Raw genomic sequence first — 20,077 nt, 5'->3', positions numbered from 1 at the left:
GCAGGTTTTTCTTCTAATCTGCTGATAGGCCTACTATTCTCAGTAACTCAATCCTTTGAGTAAAATGATCATAAAAAATGATTGCTAAAGGCTTCTTGAAATACAAGAAACATAACTTTAACTGTGTATTTGGTTAAAAACTGAATTTTCTGCTGCTTCATGGCTTTTGTATTAATAGGACTCTCACTAAAGGAATTATTTCTATGCCATAGAAATAATTTTAAGGAGTCATGTACTATTCACATTTATCTTGGAAAAGTATGGTAAAAAGAAAACAGATGACACTGTTCATCATTTTAATCTTTAACATATTTTTACATTTAAATAGATTTAGAAGAAAAACACAAATGTAACAGCCTACACATTTTTCTTTTGTTTCCCCCCAAAAAAGAAAAACCAACACTATCTATAACACTATATGGCAGATTTTTTTGAAATTTGAACACTATATGCCACTATATGGCAGCTTTAAGCCCTTGAATAATAACTTACATGGCACAAGAAAAACAAAACAACAAAAATTTTTACCATCATTTAGTCCAAAAATTTTCTAAGTGCCTATGTGCCAGACATTGATGGATGGTAGCATATAAAGAAAAACAAGACACAGGGCTCATCCTTGAGATTACAGTACTAATACCCCTTTGGAGGTATCCAAGATATACCTGCCTTGTTCCAAACCATACTTTATGGTAAATTTCATTAAAATGAACTCCAAATGTCATGTGAAAAGTTGTATTTGGATGCATAAATTCTGCCTAAAATGAAACTGACATTACAAACTTTCTAATTAGACTGAGAGACTATTTCTACCATACTGTAACTTCAGCAAAGTAAAATAATATAGAGAGACCCTCTGCTAAAAACAATAGTAACTACATTTGCTATACAATGTATACTGTTTTCTTTAAAAACGATGCTTATTTCTTAATAGATTTTTACTAAATAAATGGCTATTATCTACATTAGATAAGTATGAGGATCTGTATAACTTTTTCTCCGTAAAGACTGAATGGCCATCTTTGGTTACAGTAAAGTCATATTAAGTTGTGGTAAAAACTAATGCAGTCTCCTGTAAGAACCTCATCACTGAGTCATGATTTAATGTTATATTACAGGCATTAATTTTATTCTATTTTTTTTTCCATTTTCTCCTCACAGGCTTTTACTGGTCATCAGTAAAAAGTTAACAATATCAGGAAGACAAATTAAGGAAACAATCCTATTTTCAATCCCATCAAAAAGAATAAAATACTTAATACTAAATGTAACCAAGGAGGTAAAAGAATTATACACTGATAATAAAACATAGATGAAAGAAATTGAAGACATAAGTAAATGGAAAGGTATTTCATGATCATAAATTCAAAGCATTGACATTGTTAAAATGTCCATAATTTTGAAAACAATCTACATATTCAATGCAATCCCTATCAAAATTCCACAGAATTTTTCACAGAACTAGAACAAACAGTCCTAAAATTTGTATGGAACCATAAAAGATTCCAAAAAGCCAAAGCAATCTTGAGAAAGATAAACAAAGCAGGAGGCATCATACTTCCTGATTTCAAACTATATTACAAATTTGTAGTAGTCAAAAGTCATTATGGTATTGGCATAATGACAGATATATAGATCATTAGAGCAGAACAGAGAACCCAGAAATAAATCCATGCATATATGGTCAAAACTTTTTGACCAAGGGGTCAAGAATATACAATGGGGAAAAGACAGGCTCTTCAATAAATGATGTTGGGAAAAATGGACAGCCACAAACAAAATAATGAAACTGGATCCCTATCTTATGCCGTACACAAAATGGATTAAAAACCTGAACATAAGACCTGAAACAGTAAACCTTCTGGAAGAAAACATAGGGGGTGAGCTCTTTGACATTGGTCTTGGCAATGATTTTTTACTTTACCAAAGCAAGGGTATCAAAAACAAAAATAAACAAGTGCAACTGTATCAAACTGAAAAGCATGTGCACAACAACAACCACCCAAAAAACAAAGGCCAAACAAATAAACCATTAGCAAAATGAAAAGGCAACCTACAAAATGGGAGAAAATATTTGCAAATTACATATGTGATAATTAGGGGTTATGAAAAGGTCTGAATACACTAATCAACAGGGAAATGCAAATCAAAACCACAATGAGGCAATAGGTCACACCTGTTAGAATGACTATCATCAAAAAGACAAGAGATAAAAGTGTCGGCCAGGATGTAGAGAAAAGGGAACGCTTGTGTACTGTTGGGAGGAATATAAATATAAACTATGGAATACAGTATGGAAGGTCCTCAACAAATTAAAAGTAGAACTACCAAGTAATCCAGTAATCCCAATTCTGGGTATACATCCAAGGAAAATGAGAACAGGATATTGAAGAGATATCTGGACTCCCATGATCACTGAAACATTGTTCACAATAGCCAAAATATGAAAATAACCTAGGTGTCCATCTATAGATTAATGGATAAAGATATATATATATATATATATATGTATGTACAGGGGACCATCATTCATTCAGCCATGAGAAAGAAGGAAATCTAGCCATTAGCAACAACATGAATGGACTTTGAGGGCATTATGCTAAGTGAAACAAGCCAGGCAGAGAAAGACAAATACTGGTATCACTTATAAGTGAAATCTATAAAAAGTCAAGCTCATAGAAACAGAGAGAAGAAAAGTGGTTGCCAGGGACTAGGGTTGGGGGAAATAGGGAGAGGCTGGTAAAAGGATACAAACTTTCAAAAAACAATGGGATGAATAAGGTCTGAGGATCTAATGTATAACATGGTGAGTATAGTTGGTATGAATGTATTATGTAAATGAAATTTGCTGAGAGTAGAACTTAAATACTTTTACCAGAAAAAGATAAATATTCAAGGTGATGGATATGTTAATTAACTGGATGAAAGGAATCCTTTTTACTATGTGTATCAAATCTCATGATGTACAATTTATTACTTTTTAAAAAGTTTATTCATTTATTTTGAGAGAGAGAGAGAGCACATGTGTGTGCACACAAGTAGGGGAGGGGCAGAGAGAGAGGGAAAGAGAATCCTAAGGAGGCTCGCGCTATCAGCATTGAGCCTGACAAGGGGCTCGATCTCACGAACACGTGTTATCACGACCTGAGCCAAAATCAAGAGACGGAGGCTTAACCAACTGAGCTACTCAAGCACCCCCATGATGTACACTTTAAATGTCTTAGAATTCTGTCAACTATAAATAAATAAAGCTCAATAAAGCTGAAAAAAATAAAACTAAAATATTAAAAAAATCAACAGTATAGTACTAACTCGATTTTCTATAAACATGTTCATGGAAGATTTGGCCCATTATGTTAGTCAGTGTTTCTTGGATAAGAATCCACGTAGTTTCATTTCATTTTAATTTCAACCAATATTTTTTTCTAGGAGCTGGGGAAATGGTGATTAACAAGACAGATGTAGTCACTGACTTCAAGGAGTTTACAATCTAGTGGGGGAAGAAGACACTAAAATAATTTCATAAATAACCGCTTGTTTACAAGTAAATATGTGATTGCTTTGTTATTAATTGCAAGGAAATGATCTTTTCAGAAAAGTATATATGCTTTTGCTTTTTAAAAAATTTAATTTAATTTTTTTATTTGTATTTTTAAAATTTTATTTTTAATTTTTTTTAAATTTACAGGCAAATTAGTTGGCATATAGTGGAACAATGATTTCAGGAGTAGATTCCTTAATGCCCCTTACCCATGTAGCCCATCCCCCCTCCCACAACCCTCGTTTGTTCTCCATATTTATGAGTCTCTTCTGTTTTGTCCCCCTTCCTGTTTTTATATTATTTTTGTTTCCCTTCCCTTATGTTCATCTGTTTTGTCTCTTAAAGCCTTCATATGATGAAGTCATATGATATTTGTCTTTCTCTGACTAATTTCACTTAGCATAATACCCTCCAGTTCCATCCATGTTGTTGCAAACGGCAAGATTTCATTCTTTTTGATCACCGAGTAATATTCCATTGTATATATATACCACATCTTCTTTATCCATTCATCCATCGGTGGACATTTGGGCTGTTTCCATACTTTGGCTATTGTTGATAGTGCTGCTATAAACATTGGGGTGCATGTGTCCCTTCGAAACAGTACACCTGTATCCCTTAGATAAATGGCTAGTAGTACAATTGCTGGGTGTAGGGTAGCTCTATTTTTAGTTTTTTGAGGAACCTCCAGACTTTTTTCCAGAGTGGCCGCACCAGCTTGCATTCCCACCAACAACGCAAAAGAGATCCTCTTTCTCTGCTATATGCTTTTGCTTTTCAAGGGAAGATATTGTCAGTTATTAGTTCCCTTTCTGCCTTGACTGTAAGGAAGCTAGAGATAAATCTCATGCTAAATTAATATAATAACAAACCATAGGCTGATGGACAATTATCTTTATATCTAAGTTGTTTCTGATATTATAAAAATCTGTACTTTAATTATTATGTCTTGTATATGTCTTATTTCCTGCAGGCTGACCAAGAAAGTAAAGAGGGACAGGGTTGGGGAGTGGACTAAGCTATAAAGCACAGAGAAAAACAATTACGTTTTCTTGAAGTCTTATTTCACAGTTGCGTTTGAACCAGAATTGTTCTATCTATCCAGTGTTGTATAAAACAGTATAAAATTATTTCAGAAGTTCCAACTCAGAATTGTCTCTAAACCTTGTAATGGTACAAAAAATGAGTGATATTAATTGCCTTTAGCCCCATGACAGAAACAAGGGACTCATTAAAATTTCAAGAAAGTACCATAGAATATATTATGTTAAGAAATCAGAATTTCATAATCTTTTGAAGCTCTGCAGTACTTTAATGGTACTTCTAATAGTGCCTAACACTTGGAAGGATTCCACGGTTTGGCTCCTATAAAGTGGTTTTTGACAGCAAATGTGCAGGAACCAGAATCTATACTGAAACTTGAATCTGAGCCACTTAGACATCATGATGTTGCCCAAATGTGAAGTGGTTTCCATTGGCAATACCATAATATCTTCTCACTGAAGCAAGAAACTGAGTTTGGGGATATTTAGCTACCAAAAGAAGCAGACATTATCTAAGTCTTGATCAGACAGAAAAAAATTGAAAATGACTTCCTGGCATTCATTCAGTGGCAAATGAAGACATGAAGAAGCCAAATAAAGTTAACAGCTCTAAAAAGAGGCTAGAAATTGTGGTGCTCTAGAGTCTTCGTCATCACTGCCATGCTCTTTGGTGCCAATACACATTCACTGGGCTCTCGCCATGTGCAAAGCACAATGATAGGGACTTTAGTTATAATAGCCTTGAAGGTCATGGACTTTTTATTTTTTAATTTAATTCTAGTGTAGTTAACATGTTATGGACTTTATATTACACTTCCTTATAATTCCTTGTGCCTGGAACAGGGTTTCTGAAGATAGCAAATATTCAGTAAAGATGTGTGGACCGTATGAATGTGACTGCAAGGGGTCTGGACTGTAACTGGGAGATAGGATAGGACTGGCTTCTTGCTAGCAGAGGTTGTTATCTTAACCCCTTTACACTGTTTCTACCTAGGACAGTGTCTAGCACATAATAGGTATCTAAAAATAGACAGCTAATCAATAAAGTGCAAATAATTTTGTAAAAAACATTTATTGAGTGATCACTATGCTTTCGATTATTTACTACACTGAAGTCTCACAATGGGAAAGTGCTGTTATCGTCCCCATTTTAGAGGTGACCTAGCTAACATTTACAAGGGGTTGGGCAACTTGTTCAGTTACCCAGATACTGACTTGAGGAGGTAGGATCTGAAGCTGGGCAGTGTGACTGCGTTATTGCAGCTCACATCTCTCATTGTCATACTATACGTGTACAAAAATAAACACTACTGTAAGGCAGCATGTGTATGGGCCTGGTGAATGGCAGAGATAACAAGTCCTCTTGTTAGACTTTAGACTAACTTTAGACTTTAGACTAAGAAGTGATTACTGAGGACTGGGCAGTAGGAACAACTTGATGAAGAAAGTAGAACTTGGGGTAGGTTTTGAAAGAAGAAGAGGAACAGTTAAGTGCTGATGGAGGAAGAAGATAAGTGAACAAAGGGGTGGATGGAGATGCCCATAATACACTCAGAGATAAGAGGTAGACTTGTTTGGAGAGAATGAAAGAGTCCACGTAGGACAGTAGTAGAAAGCATTACTAATTAGAGATTTGGCAGGAACAAGAGAATGAAGGACTTAAGAATTTGGATTTCATTCTTCAGGCAGAAGCGGAGCCAACAAAGTTGTTGTTGTTGTTGTTGTTGTTTAAACAGAGAAAGAGGTGCGAAAAGTGACTTTTTAGGAAGATATGTAGGATATAAAGACAGTAACAGCTATGGAGACCAGGAGGCCAGTCAGGTGGAGGTGAAGAAGACCTGGACTAAGAGGGCTGGCAGTGGCGATGGAGAAGAAATTACAAATAAAAGAGAAAGAAAGAATCAAGCAAACGTGATTGCCTTGATGATGGAGAGAGGGAAGAATCAGTACCAATGTGACGAATACTGATACTGTCACTGTCAGAAATGGGGACATTTAAAAAGAAGAGCTGCTTTTTGGCAGATTACTAAATTTAAAACTCTTGATTCCTAGAGGTTTAAGGCATCTATTAATCAAATAACTTAAACATTTGGATACCGTTATAAGCCAGGAACTGGGCCAGGTACCGGTGACAGAATGGTGAGCAGGAAAGATATGGTCTCTTTTCACAGACCTTTGAGTTTATGACAGAAGAGAGGCATTGGGTAATTATAATAACACTGATGAGTTTTACGATGGTGATGAAATACAGAGTATTATGGGACCATATGGTAGGAGCATACATACAGTGTGGTCTGAGACTTCCTTGAGGAGTGACATTTAAGCAGTGGACCATGTTAATAGTTTGGTTAATAGTCCCCATATCAGGGAGTTAACCTGTGTTATATAGCACAGGTTATATATATACTAGAGGTGCCAATCATAGTATCTGCTCACCAACCACCCCTTGTAGTGAAACGACATTTATTACAGACCTGTTTTAAAGAAGAGCAGCAGGGGCCATCTTTTTCACCACATAACCCTGCACCTTCCATCCACAGCTGACTGAACCTGGGATGGATACTGATCTAAGTGCGGCCAATTCATAGGATCATCATATATGATATGAAGCAAAGAGATGAGAAGAAAAAAATAATTTTCTTAAGAATCTGAATGGAGGAAATGAAGATATTAGTGAGGGATGGGAACTGCAGTAAAGTTAGAAGTGGACAGGTCGAAAGGCTACCCATTTGCCAAAGTTCTGAGGGGAGAGAAAGAGTAAGAAAGGAAGAAGCTGGTCCATATACAGTGAATAGAGGAATTACACAGAGAAACAGAGATGCCTCTAAGGGAATATTCGTCTCATGAGAGACAAGTGGCAACAGTAGGTGCTTTGTATAGCAATATTAATTGTCAGTGACTTTCCAATGACAAGACAATGAGTATCCTCACAATAACTCATACTGGGTTCATTTCACTTTAGAACAACATTCAAAAGTCTAACTGGCTTAACTTACAATTTCAGTATAGAGTTTAGTTCTTATAGTCTCTGTACAAACCGTATTTATTTATGTTTTATTTTTTAGGGAGAGAGAGAGTTGGGGAGAATTGCAGAGGGAGAGAGAGAGAGAGAGAGAGAGAGAGAGAGAGGGAATCTCAAGCAGGCTCCATGCTCAGTGTGGAGCCTGATGAGGGGCTCGATCCCACAACCCTGGGATCATGACCTGAGCTGAAATCAAGAGTTGATGCTCAACCAAATGAGCCACGTAGGTGCCCCTGTACGAATCTTCTTTAGAAGACAAACTATAAATTCAATCCAAGCTAGCTGAGTGGATTTCTATTGCTCATAGACAAGAGGGCTTAATTAAAACACATTATCCCCTCATGGATAAAAGTAAGCTGAAAAGGAGATACTGTGTTGAGTTCAGCTACCAGGGTAAATAAATTATTATATATAAAAACAAATCTGTTTGCTACCTTTAAATGTCTTTAATTGTCATAATTATAGCATGCCTATCTCAACACAGATGCATACGATATATTCTTAGGAAAATTGTCACAACTGTTCATACTTACACTCAAGTGATATATTTGTATGCTGTATACCATACACATATACACGAAATGTATTCATACACCTAGCTAAATATCTGTAGTAAGACATCAATTATACAAATGTACAAACACAATTATATGACTTCCTTGCAACTCTGTATGCATGCCAGGAACACTGAGATGATGGTCCTGGATGTAATTATTGTCTCTTTCCTCACTGCCACATTGTATAGCACCGGGTGGACAGATGAGATTAAGCAAGTCTATGCTTGGTAACATCATCTTTTGAGTTTTACCCATACTCTCTTATTCTGTCAGCCAATCTCCTCTATTTTCCTCAACGGTACTTTCTCTATTCTCTCTCTTGTTAAAACAAAGCTATAAACAACTGTAGCCAAATAAGTGATAAAACCATTAGGTTACCTGTGCCAAGCAGTTTTTATGAGCTAAAAATATGAACTTTTCTATAAAGTTACCATTTGGGACATGGGTAAGGTAGCTGAACTAGCATTCCCCTTACCCTGAAAGGAAAGCTAGAAGTTACCTCTTGGTTTCTCATTTTCCACTTGGCCTAAACTCAGTGGATAACTTGATTTTAAGAGGAGATGGGAAAGAAAATCAGGAGAAAATAAGAAGTGACGTTTAACTGGGCAAGGGAAAGGGATAAGTGGGTTTAACATATACCTATCTCTCCCCTGTTCCATGCAAAGGAGGCTGTGGAACGGACTGTGCACAGAGAAACCTGTCTAAGAGCATTTATAACAAAGGAGAGGGACCGTCCTCCTTCCAAATCTCAGCTGGGCTTCAGTGGTGTCAAGTGGAGCAGACAGTGAAAGGAGAAGGAAGGAGAGATCACCCTCCTCCTGTTCAGGCCTTGGTGACAAGGAAATAAAAGTAATTTGCATATGGTTAATTATAAGTATACTAAAAACAGTGGGTTGTTTTCCTAATGGAATAGTGAAAGTTGCAATGAAAAATTATACCTTTTTGTCCAAGTGAAAGGAATTTGTTTTCAGATATAATTTCTCCAACAGTGAAGAGAACTTTTTGAAAAAAACGAAGACAGTATTTTATAATACTAACTGCATTATTTAAAACTCATTTAATTTTACTATAATAGAGGAAAGCTTACCAGAGGGGCCATGAGTCAATAATGTTCTGATAAACATCAATTTAGTAAGGTAGGTGTTATAAAATATATCCTCTTGGTTTCTAACATACTTTAAAAAAAAACATGGATCATAATGTGACAATATACATACATAACATGAATTACACAAATAAAAAAAAGCTGCAGAAATAGATATATCAGCTCTACCCTTCTGACACATATTATAAGACCTTCACAATAAAAGTAGACTGAAAGCATCGTATCATTTTGAGATTTATTAATGCATTTCTTAGTGTTTTTTTACACACGCATACACACACACACACACAGGGATTTACCTTATAAATTCATGTCAGCTACACACCCAGAGGGTTGATATAATGTGGTTAAAGAAAAAAAAGCTAAACCTTTGTTTACCTCCTTTAATAGTAAAAAGATAATAATGAAAGCATTGCAAGCAATTTTATTTTAAAGAAAACCAACTGAGTCACAGATAACAGATTTTGTAGTTTCTATAACTATCCAATTTCTGCATAGTGCCTAGAAGCGGCTATATATACCCCAACAGCATTTTACATCTACCTAGATTAATAGGACATGTTACTAAGACATTATCTACCCATGGTTCACAACAAACTTGGACAACATCCAGGTTTGAAGAAATGAAAACACGAGGTAGAAGTAAAAGGAGATAGACCGGGGCCAGAAACATGGATGGCAGAAACATAAAAACACCAGTTCCAACTTCAAGAAAACACAAATCAGTTTTTCTTATTAGAATGTGAGATGACAGAACAAACATGGGACAGGTACATGGTATCCTGTTATTACAGAAGTATCTTCCATGTTAGAGTTTATTTTACAACAAAAACTGCAAATAAATAATGATAAGACATCAGAGCGTGTCTGATAATCTGTGACAACAATTCTAACGCTGTCATTGTAGCCACCGGAGAAACCTGCACATACTGAGCCCTGACCCACCAAACCTTTTATCTGCCTGTGTACTCTCCACAGGCCAAGCAAATAAAGGCCAAATGATAATTTACACATGAATCAACTTTCTTTGCTGCATAGGCACCAGAGACGTTTCTTTTCTCTGTTACTGAGAGAAAGGCAGCGAGGTCTAAGCTTGTCTCACTAGAAATCATACAAGTGAAACAGTGATTTGCAGGAAAATGGCAGATCAGTAAAGGGAAGCTGTTCTAAATGTGTGATAAAAATGGCAGCCACAAAGGACTAGATGAATATTTAGTTTGAAAACAGGCCTGACAGTAACAATGAGTCTTTATCCTATTCAGAACAGGTAATGTCATACAAACTGAAATGGAGATACAATCCTGATAGAAGATTACATAAGATACCTGGGTGGGAATCTTTAAAGACTTCAACCTTCATTTGAATAAATGTACACTCATGGATCTCCTGCATCTGTATCTTATTCAGAGTACAGATAGTTATTTCACATGAATGACATGTAGATGGTATATTGCCCACTTTGATAATGAGAGATAAATCAATCAGGATGATTAAAAAAAGGCTTGTTCATGAACAATGGGTACACATTCTACACCTTGGAACGTGTAAAGGAAAAAAAAAAGGGTATTTTTCTTCATCCCAGACCCCCTGGTGCTTAGGTCAACATTTTACAAATTCATTAAATTATCAAAATATTGCTATAGCCTTTCTTATAGGAATGTAGTAATGAACAATACTTGTCCTGGCTCATTTAACAGGGGAATGGAGATTTATTATTAAACTTGTGTTAATAGGCCATTGCAAAGACTATTATATAATCTTCTAACAAATGATAGGTACTAACAATTCATTTTTATTCCATTACTTCTGCAGCTTTCGGTTTGCCACATTCCATCCATTTCGGTTTGCCCCTTGCAATGCCCACCTTCCCACCCAACAATGTATATCCCTGATTTTCTGCAGACTTGGTTTACAATTCACTGTTCAGAAAACTTTAGCTTAAAGCTCCAGTTTTAGTGCAGTGCTTAGACATAGAAGGCCATTAGTAAATGCTGTGATATACATGGACTCTCAATGTGTGGTAGGTAGTAGGCCAAAATCTTAAAAATCAATTTTATTTATGAGCTGTAAGTATAAGAAATGTGGTCTAATTTGTGGTTCATAAAATGAAATTCTGAATTTTTATTCCTGTAGGGTGCAGAAATGGATCTGTAAACTCCATGCCACAATCCATACTCTTAGACAATGCCAAAAATAGTAAGTGTTACGGGATTAAGTCATATCAGTTCTTGGTGATGAGTTGCATATGTCAAAAATCTTGGCAGTGAGCAGGTTTTTTTTTTTTTTAATATTACCTTAATTGTTTCTCTCTACTTTTATAGTATGAGTTTTTAAAAATCCTTTCAACTGCTTTCCTTACCTCTTTTGTCCTTGAGTTTGAAACCCTCTTTTGCCCCACCTCTCTTCTCAATTACCTATTCATTTCCCTACAGTCTGGCTGTTTAGTTGTTTTTGAAGTCAAAATTAGCATTTTCCTTACAGTGAAAACTCCTAATTGGTAAGAATCATACCTACAATTTTTACATAACTACAACCCCTTATAGTGCCTCAGATAGTGTTAGCCATCAGAATATTCTAGAGAACTCAAAAAAATGGGTATAGAAAGAATGTTTTTCAACATAACAAAGGCCATATAGGACAAGCCCACAGCTAATAGCATACTCAATGGTGAAATGCTGAAACCTTTTCCTGTAAGATCAAGAACAAGACAAGGATGCCCATTCTTGCCACTTTAATCAATCAACATAGTACTGGAAGTGCCAGGGTAATTAGGCAACAAAAAGACATAAAAGGCACCCAAATTGGAAAGTAAATCTGTTTCTATTTTCAGATGACATGATAGTATACACAGAAAATTTTAAAGACTTCACCAAAAAACAAACAAACAAAACAATGAACTAAACAGTAAATTCAGTACAGTTGCAGGATACAACATCAATATGTAAAAATCAGTTGTGTTTCTACACACTAACAACATACTATCAGAAAGAGAAATTAAAAAATATCTAAATAGCATCAAAAGGAATAAAATACTTAGGAATAAACTTAACCAGGATCTATACAGTAAAAACTGTGAGACACTGATGAAAGAAATCAAAGACGACACAAATAAATGAAAAAAATACTGTGTTCACGAATTAGAAAAATTTCTATTGTAAAAATGTCCATACTACTCAAAGCAATCTACAGATTTAATACAATCCCTATCAAATTTCAATGGCATGGTGTGCCTGGGTGGCTTAGTTGGTTAAGTGTAGGACTCTTGATTTCAGCTCAGGTCATGATCTCACAATTCATGAGTTTGAGCCTTGCATCAGGCTCTGTGCTGACAGTGCAGAGCTTGCTTGGGATTCTCTGTCTCATTCTCTGTCTCCCTCTCTTTCTGCCCCCTCCCTTCCACCCCCCCCCCCGCCCCATCTCTCTTACAAAATAAACAAATAAACATTAAAAAAATTTCAATGGCATTTTTCACAGAAATAGAAGAAACAATCCTAAATTTTGTATGGAACCAAAAAGACTGAATAGCCCAAGCAAACTTGAAAAAGAAGAAAGCTGGAGGCATCCATTTTCTGATTTCAAAGTATATTATAAACCTATTGTATAAACCTATTGTATAGGTTTATTATAAACCTATTGTATAAACCTATAAATAGTATGGCACTGGCATTAAAAAAAGGCACATAGATCAATGGAACAGAACAGAAAGTCCACACATAAGCTCATACAATATGTCAACAGATTTTTGACAAAGGAGCCATGAATATACAGTGGAGAAAGGATAGTCTCTTCAACAAATGGTGGTAGGAAGACTGGAAACCATTATCTTGAAAACTTATCTGTACTCCCATGTTCATTGCAACATTATTCACAATAGCCAAGGCATAGAAACAACTTAAGTGTCCGCAAACAGATAAATTTACATCAAGAAAATGTGGTCACATATATATACAATATAATAATATTTGGCCCTGAAAAAGAAGAAAATCATGCTATTTTTGACAAAATGGATGAACCTGGAGGGTATTATGCTAAGTCAAATAAGCTAGTTAGAGGGGCGCCTGGGTGGCTCAGTCGGTTGAGCGGCCGACTTTGGCTCAGGTCATGATCTCGCGGTTTGTGAGTTCGAGCCCCACGTCGGGCTCTGTGCTGACAGCTCAAGCCTGGAGCCTGTTTCGGATTCTGTGTCTCCCTCTCTCTGACCCTCCCCCGTTCATGCTCTGTCTCTCTCTGTCTCAAAAATAAATAAACATTAAAAAAAAACCCCAAAAACAAATAAGCTAGAGAAAGATAAATACTGCATGGTGTCACTTATATTTGGAATCTTAAAAAAAAAAAAAGGAAAAAAAAAAAAGAAAGAAAGAAAAAAAGTGGTTGCGTTGCCAGGGGCTACGGGGTAGGAGACACAGGGAGAGGCTGATAAAATTATTACATAAAAAACAAAAACAAAAATCTCTTGAGAGATGCCTACTGTTGAGGACTCTTCAGGATATATTTTTGAAAGTAAAGCCACAATTTACCTAGTGATAGTTATTCCTATATTAAGCCAAGTCACAAGTAAATTCATAAAACAGTTCTGGCATACTTAAAGGTATATTTCATGACCATTAGATATGACAGCCTGAAATGTCACATTTAGTGACCTCAAAGACATAAAGTTTGGATGATAAAGGAGGAGCAAAGAAAGACTAAATCAGAATGGTCATGATTGTTTCCTCAATTTTATGAAACCTTTGGGGGAATAACCTCAATTACTAAATTTCTCTTTCTATTAATGTTTTTTCACAAGTAGGTTTATTTTTGCTTTTTTTTTGTTATGAAAAAGTTACCCTAATTTAAAAAGTGATACAAAAATATTGTGTTGACTTGATGTCCTTTTATTTGTAAGGCATAAAGGACTATGATCTGTAAATGCAAAGCAAATACATCTCCCCATATATAAAGATGACAAGAGAACAAGAATAGGATGCTGGCTGGCAGAAACTTTTCAAAAGCAACACGGGGGAAGAAATCAGGAACTTTCCAAAGTACAAAACAAAGCCGGACAGAAAAGAAAGTGTAAATTTGAATCAACTTAATTCAGTGCATTTAAGGTGCTATTTAATAGTTTGTTGTTGTTGTTGTTTTAGGTTTAGTAACAGGAGACAGCAGGTGTGTAAGCCTAGGAATATCCCCCAACTGCATCTCATTATGTATTTTGTTCTTCAGTATCATTACATTTGGTAAGACCAGCTTCTTATCAAAGTCTTCTCTCCTTGTCTTATCATTCATCTTGTTCTCTCCTTATTGATTGTCAGACGATGAAAGAGACAATGGTTAGCTTTACTAGGGTCAATATATAAAGCAGACATAGCATCTACTCAATCTACCAGGTCTGTCGATCTGCCATGGGGGAAACTGGATTGGTCTATAATTTGATGTTCGCAAAAGTGAGCTGATAATTGCAGAGAAATTTGTGATCCTCAAATGTTTCAATAATGATTTTGGATAACATCAGTACTTTCTGAAGTATCTAAATTAACTTGATGGGACTGTAACTTTAAAAGTCATCCTAATTTGCATGTTTGAAGTAAAGCACCAAATTTGTCCTTTCCCATTCTGGTTTTCCTTATTGCTGCGCTACGAATGTAAACAATGAAACTAAAATCAACTCCCTCAAAGCAAATAACCTTGCTGCTTAGAATGTGAACACATGAACAAAATACCAAGCACACACAAAAGTTACCTATCAAAAGGTGATAAAACTCCTAAGTGAAGGATGATATGGTTTCCGGACAATTGTACCATAATATTAAAGTGGTGAAATGACAATTGTGGAAGTGGGAAGAACTAGTTAGGATCCGGGAACATCTCTTCTTCATATTTGACTGCCAAATCATATGAGAGGCTCTTTTTTCAAAGTCTGAATGGGGTGAGTAGAAAAAAAAAAAACTTTTTGCAAAGGGTTACTTAGACACTGGGAAAAGAAGGTATGAAACAGGCTTTCTGCATTTGTCAGGCAACATTAAGCTGTGAATTCTATCTATCTATCTATCTATCTATCTATCTATCTATCTATCTCTCTCTCTCTCTCTCTCTCTCTCTCTCTATCTATCTATGTATCTATCTATCCATCCGTCCATTCATTAGAGAGAGAGAGAAAGAGAGAGAGCGTGCACAAGTGGGAGAGAGGGGCAATGGGAGAGAGAGAGAGGATCTTAAGCAGGCCTCATGCTCAGTGCAAAGCCTGATGTGGGGCTCGACCCCACAACCCTGGAATCATGACCTGAGCTGAGATCAAAAGTCGGATGCTCAACCGACTCAACCACCCAGGTGCCCCTGAACTGTATGTTCTTAATAAAATGTCATTACAATCCCTTAATAGGGAAGTCAAGGAAAAGAGAACTTGGTTTTGGAGTTACACGTTTATGTTGGGGCTATTGAAAAAGTGCCCATCACAGTGGCCAACAGTGGATCTCCACCCATCCCATGAAATCTGCATTGTTTAGAAGCAGCTAAGTTTGAGGGTATACAGCAACCTATGTTAGTCAGTGATGAGTTTTATAGATCCTTACATTCTAGTCAAATAACTTCTAGTTCATATTATGAATCTCATGTGCTGGTGAAAGAAAAATTTTAAAGTCACAAGCATTTGCTGTTTTTCTTTCCTGTCATGAAACCTCTCTCTGACTTCTAGAATACTTCCTTAAATAAGTGTTTAAAGATAAAAACAGAGCATGGTTAAATGCCAAAATTTTACTTGCAATTTTTCTTCCCAAACTTATTCCTCTCCTAGAACTTCCTACTCTCAGTAAATGACACTGCCCAGATGTTCAAGCCAAAAATCTAGGAATCATCCTTCATCCTTTCTATCGCTTCACTTCCCATATCTAAAGGATTAAGACGTGCTGGACACGTCTTCCTATCTCTACTACTACCATCATTCAAGCTACCATAATCTCCTGCCTAGGCTACCGCAATAGCTTCCTAAGTAATCAGCTGCTTACATTCTTGCTCCCCTACCAATCCATTTTCCCTCTATAAGCTAGATCCTATCGCTCTCCAACTCGAGAACCTTGGATGGCATTCTGCTATACTTTGAATAAGAAAGAAATTCAGACTCCAGGTCTACAAGTTCCTGAACAAATGGCCCTTGCCTTTATCCCCTCCTTGTTCTACATGCTTCAGGAACACTTGCCTTCTTTTCTGTTCCTTTCTGTTCCCGTGGTCTGTGTAGAGTAAATCTGTGGGTTTCAAGGCTGATAAATTTACATCATGATACATTTACATGAATTTCCTGAGGGTCAAGGAAATATACTTAGCATAATTCAGGGCCACACACCACGTCTCTTAGTTGTACTTAGAAATGCCCTCAGTGTCATTAAGTATAGGGAAAAAAACAGATGATTTTGAACCCCACAAAATGAGTATCCACACACGAATAACTTAAAGTACCATTTCATTCTTTATTTGTTGTAATTAGTTATGTATAATGAGTGATACAAGATTATAAACATAAGATGTCTTACATACATTTCTACATATGTAAAAATTATGAGTTTTGCAAGGGACAGACTTCCTCAAGGACTACAGTCTTCTGTTTATATATAAGAATGAAATTATGATTATACACTTCACAATGCTGAGAAGTTCCACATTACTTTCATTTACAGTTGTACTATTTAAAATAACTATACTAGGGGCGCCTGGGTGGCTCAGTCGGTTAAGCGTCCGACTTCGGCTCAGGTCATGATCTCACGGTCCGTGAGTTCAGGCCCCGCGTCAGGCTCTGTGCTGACAGCTCAGAGCCTGAAGCCTGCTTCAGATTCTGTGTCTCCCTCTCTCTCTGACCCTCCCCCGTTCATGCTGTATCTCTCTCTGTCTCAGAAATAAACATTAAAAAAATTTTTAAAAAAATAAAATAAAATAACTGTACTAAAAATTGTACTATTTTTTTTTTCTTCCTTGGCGTTTTGTAAAAGTGCTTTACAAGAGGAAAGTAATTTTCTTTGGTTCCTCACAGGAACATCCGGAATGCCACTGCTTGAAGACTTTCATTGTGATACACAAAATGCTGACACTGATTATACATTTGAAAATGATGAATTGTTTTAGTCGTTAGTATGGGAAGCATTATAAACCCTTAAAACAAGGCATTTTGCATAGATTTTATCTGACAGGACATTAGTAATTTCAAACCCTCCAGAATCTTGAAGAAGCCAAATGAGTCTAAGGAAATAAATATGGACTGTCATTATTACTGTTATGTCAATTGTTACTGGGTAATAATTGTCAATAATGATTTTACTATTAGTTTTGTATTCAACTAAAAAGCACAGAATATAAAGAATCATAATAGAGAAATAGAAACCCTAGCATAGTGTTTTGTTAAGTAAAGAATAAAGATAAAAATTCAACTGCAAAAAAGTAATTTTGGATGATAAAGTAAACTAAAGGAGAATTACAATGTTAATTGAGAAACTGTTCTGAATGGCAAATAATAAGAGCTCTTCTCCTTAAAAGGACTCATCTCCATAAAAACCTTTATGTATACGGGCTTCTGGGTGGCTCAGTCGGTTAAGCATCTGACTCGTGATTTTGGCTCAGGTCATGATCTCATAGTGAGCATGGAACCTGCTTGGGATTCTCTCTCTCTCTCTCTCTCTCTCTCTCTCTCTCTCTCTCTCTCCCTCCCTCCCTCCCTCCCTCCCTCCTTCCCTCCCTCCCTCCTTCCCTCCCTCCCTCTCTGTCCCTCCCTGCTCATGCTCTCTTTCTCTCTCTCTTTCAAAATAAACAAACATTAAAAAAAAAACACCCCAAAACATTTGTGTAATGGAAACCATCCTTGAATATGATTAATAAAAAGTAGGATTTGTAACTAATCAGAAACTGAAAATACAATCAGACTTTATATAGTATTAAAAAGTAAAGCAAATTTTCGTTTACAGAAACAATTTTTGGAAACAGCAGGTGTTTCTTCCATAAGTTTTGAGGTGACTTTGCAATTTTTCAAACAAGCCTATACAGAAGAAGAGACTAAAGCTGAGGAAAAATACCTCTTTAATATGTATGCACTCTTTTTAAATTTTCAGACTTACCGGTTGGTAGCTGAAATAAGTGATCATTTAAACTGCAATTTTAAATGAGAGGAAAGAGAAGAAGTAGCTTGGAAAAGAATCAAGGTATGAGGTAGTATAAAGAAAAATAGAAATGTTAGAGATAGGGGTGCCTGGGTGGTTCAGTCGGTTAAGCAACTGACTTCGCCTCAGGTCATGATCTCATGGTTCGTGGGTTCAAGCCCCGTGTCGGCTCTGTGCTGAACAGCTTAGAGCCTGGAGCTCTTCAGATTCTGTGTTTCCTCTCTCTCTGTCCCTCCCCTGCTTGTTCTCTGTCTCTCAGAAATAAATAAATGTTAAAAAAAAATATTAAAAAAATGTTAGAGATATAATAGGCTCATTATTTCAGTGGAAAGATCTGGTAAGTACATAGGCACAGTAGCAAACAATGGCTATAGAGACAACAATTTTGAGAGAGCCAAGTGAGTCTTGCTCAGAATCAGTTTATTTTACTATTCCACAGATGGGTCTAAGTCATAATGAGAATTACCTCTAAATCTTAAATAAATATTTTATTATGTCATTATCAATTGTTGGTCTTCTAAATAACACAATCTATTTATATATGAAAAACCAAACCATTCCACGTCCCTTCCTGGATCGGGCTTGGGCATGACAACGTTGACTATTTTTAAAATGATGCGACTAGAGCAATATGAACCAACAAAGGGTTAACTGCATTTTTAGGCAGTGGTTTCAGAAAAAGCAGTGACAAAAACATTGTTGTATGCATCAATGATATTCTAGTGCATGTAAAGCATTTCTTAAGATAATGAGGAAAAGAAGAAAAAGCAAGGATAATGGGTAAGGAATACTTTAAAAAACATAATACATAATGACCACAAAATTTAGTGCAGAATTAAACTGCGCTTAAATTTGAAGAAAAGAGAATTAAAAAAATCTCCTTATTTATGCCTAAACTAGGAATTGCAAGTATGATCCGGGCAGTAGCTGTTATTAATCTTTAAACAATTAAGAAAACTCTAGAAAATCACAATCTGATTTGACTCTTTTAATCACATTACCAGAAGCTTAATGTGTGACTATAGAAGTTATCCTCAGTCTTTTTCATTTCTACTCAGTCTATCTGTCATTTTAGCCACTGCAGAAACCAAACCAAATCAAATCAAAATTCATTTTGTTCACTAATATCAATACACATGAAACGTATTTGTCTCCAGATACTGAAATGTAATACTTTTCTAGTATTATCCGATAAAGAGAAGGTTTCCAAAATTAAAAGAGTATCTTTCATTTTCTTCTAGTTCCATTAAGTTTTTCTACTTTACCATCTGGGTATACACAGCCAGTAGGAATCACATTTCAAGTGTGAGGGAATTTTAAAGAAAATAATTTAAAATGGGATGTTTTTAAGTAGCACTAGTCTCTGACACTGATGGTTTTGTTTTGGGATACAGATTATAAAACCATTTCCCCAAGATATTTTGTGTTCAGCATAAAATATTTAAAATGTCTCATTTCCAAGAGATCTGGTGGGAGTTCATGACAGATGTGTTATTTCTATCTCTCTTTTTTTTAAACAGCATTATTTTGTCTAATTAGCACTGATGATTTACCCATGGCAGTATGAACTTATTGAGAGGAAAGAAAAGTAGACCAGCTTCTTTGGAGAAAAAAACAGACTGGGTAAGATGGAAGAAAGGCACTTTTTTTTTTTTTAAAGGTATTTTGCAGCAAATGCCCACTAACAGCCCAC

At 35.9% G+C, this 20,077-nt stretch overlaps 1 protein-coding gene across 7 annotated transcripts in view; it reads right to left on the bottom strand.

Moving 5' to 3' along the window:
* Positions 1 to 20,077, bottom strand: part of FAM172A (family with sequence similarity 172 member A) — a 438,543-nt gene that overhangs the window by 39,014 nt on the left and 379,452 nt on the right. The gene's annotated exons all lie outside the window — the stretch shown is intronic.

The sequence above is a fragment of the Neofelis nebulosa genome, chromosome 1 (assembly GCF_028018385.1).
Source record: "Neofelis nebulosa isolate mNeoNeb1 chromosome 1, mNeoNeb1.pri, whole genome shotgun sequence".
In the NCBI taxonomy this organism is placed as follows: Eukaryota; Metazoa; Chordata; class Mammalia; order Carnivora; family Felidae; genus Neofelis; species Neofelis nebulosa.
Note: the sequence above shows the minus strand (reverse complement) of the source record. Positions and strands in the feature narration are given on the sequence as shown.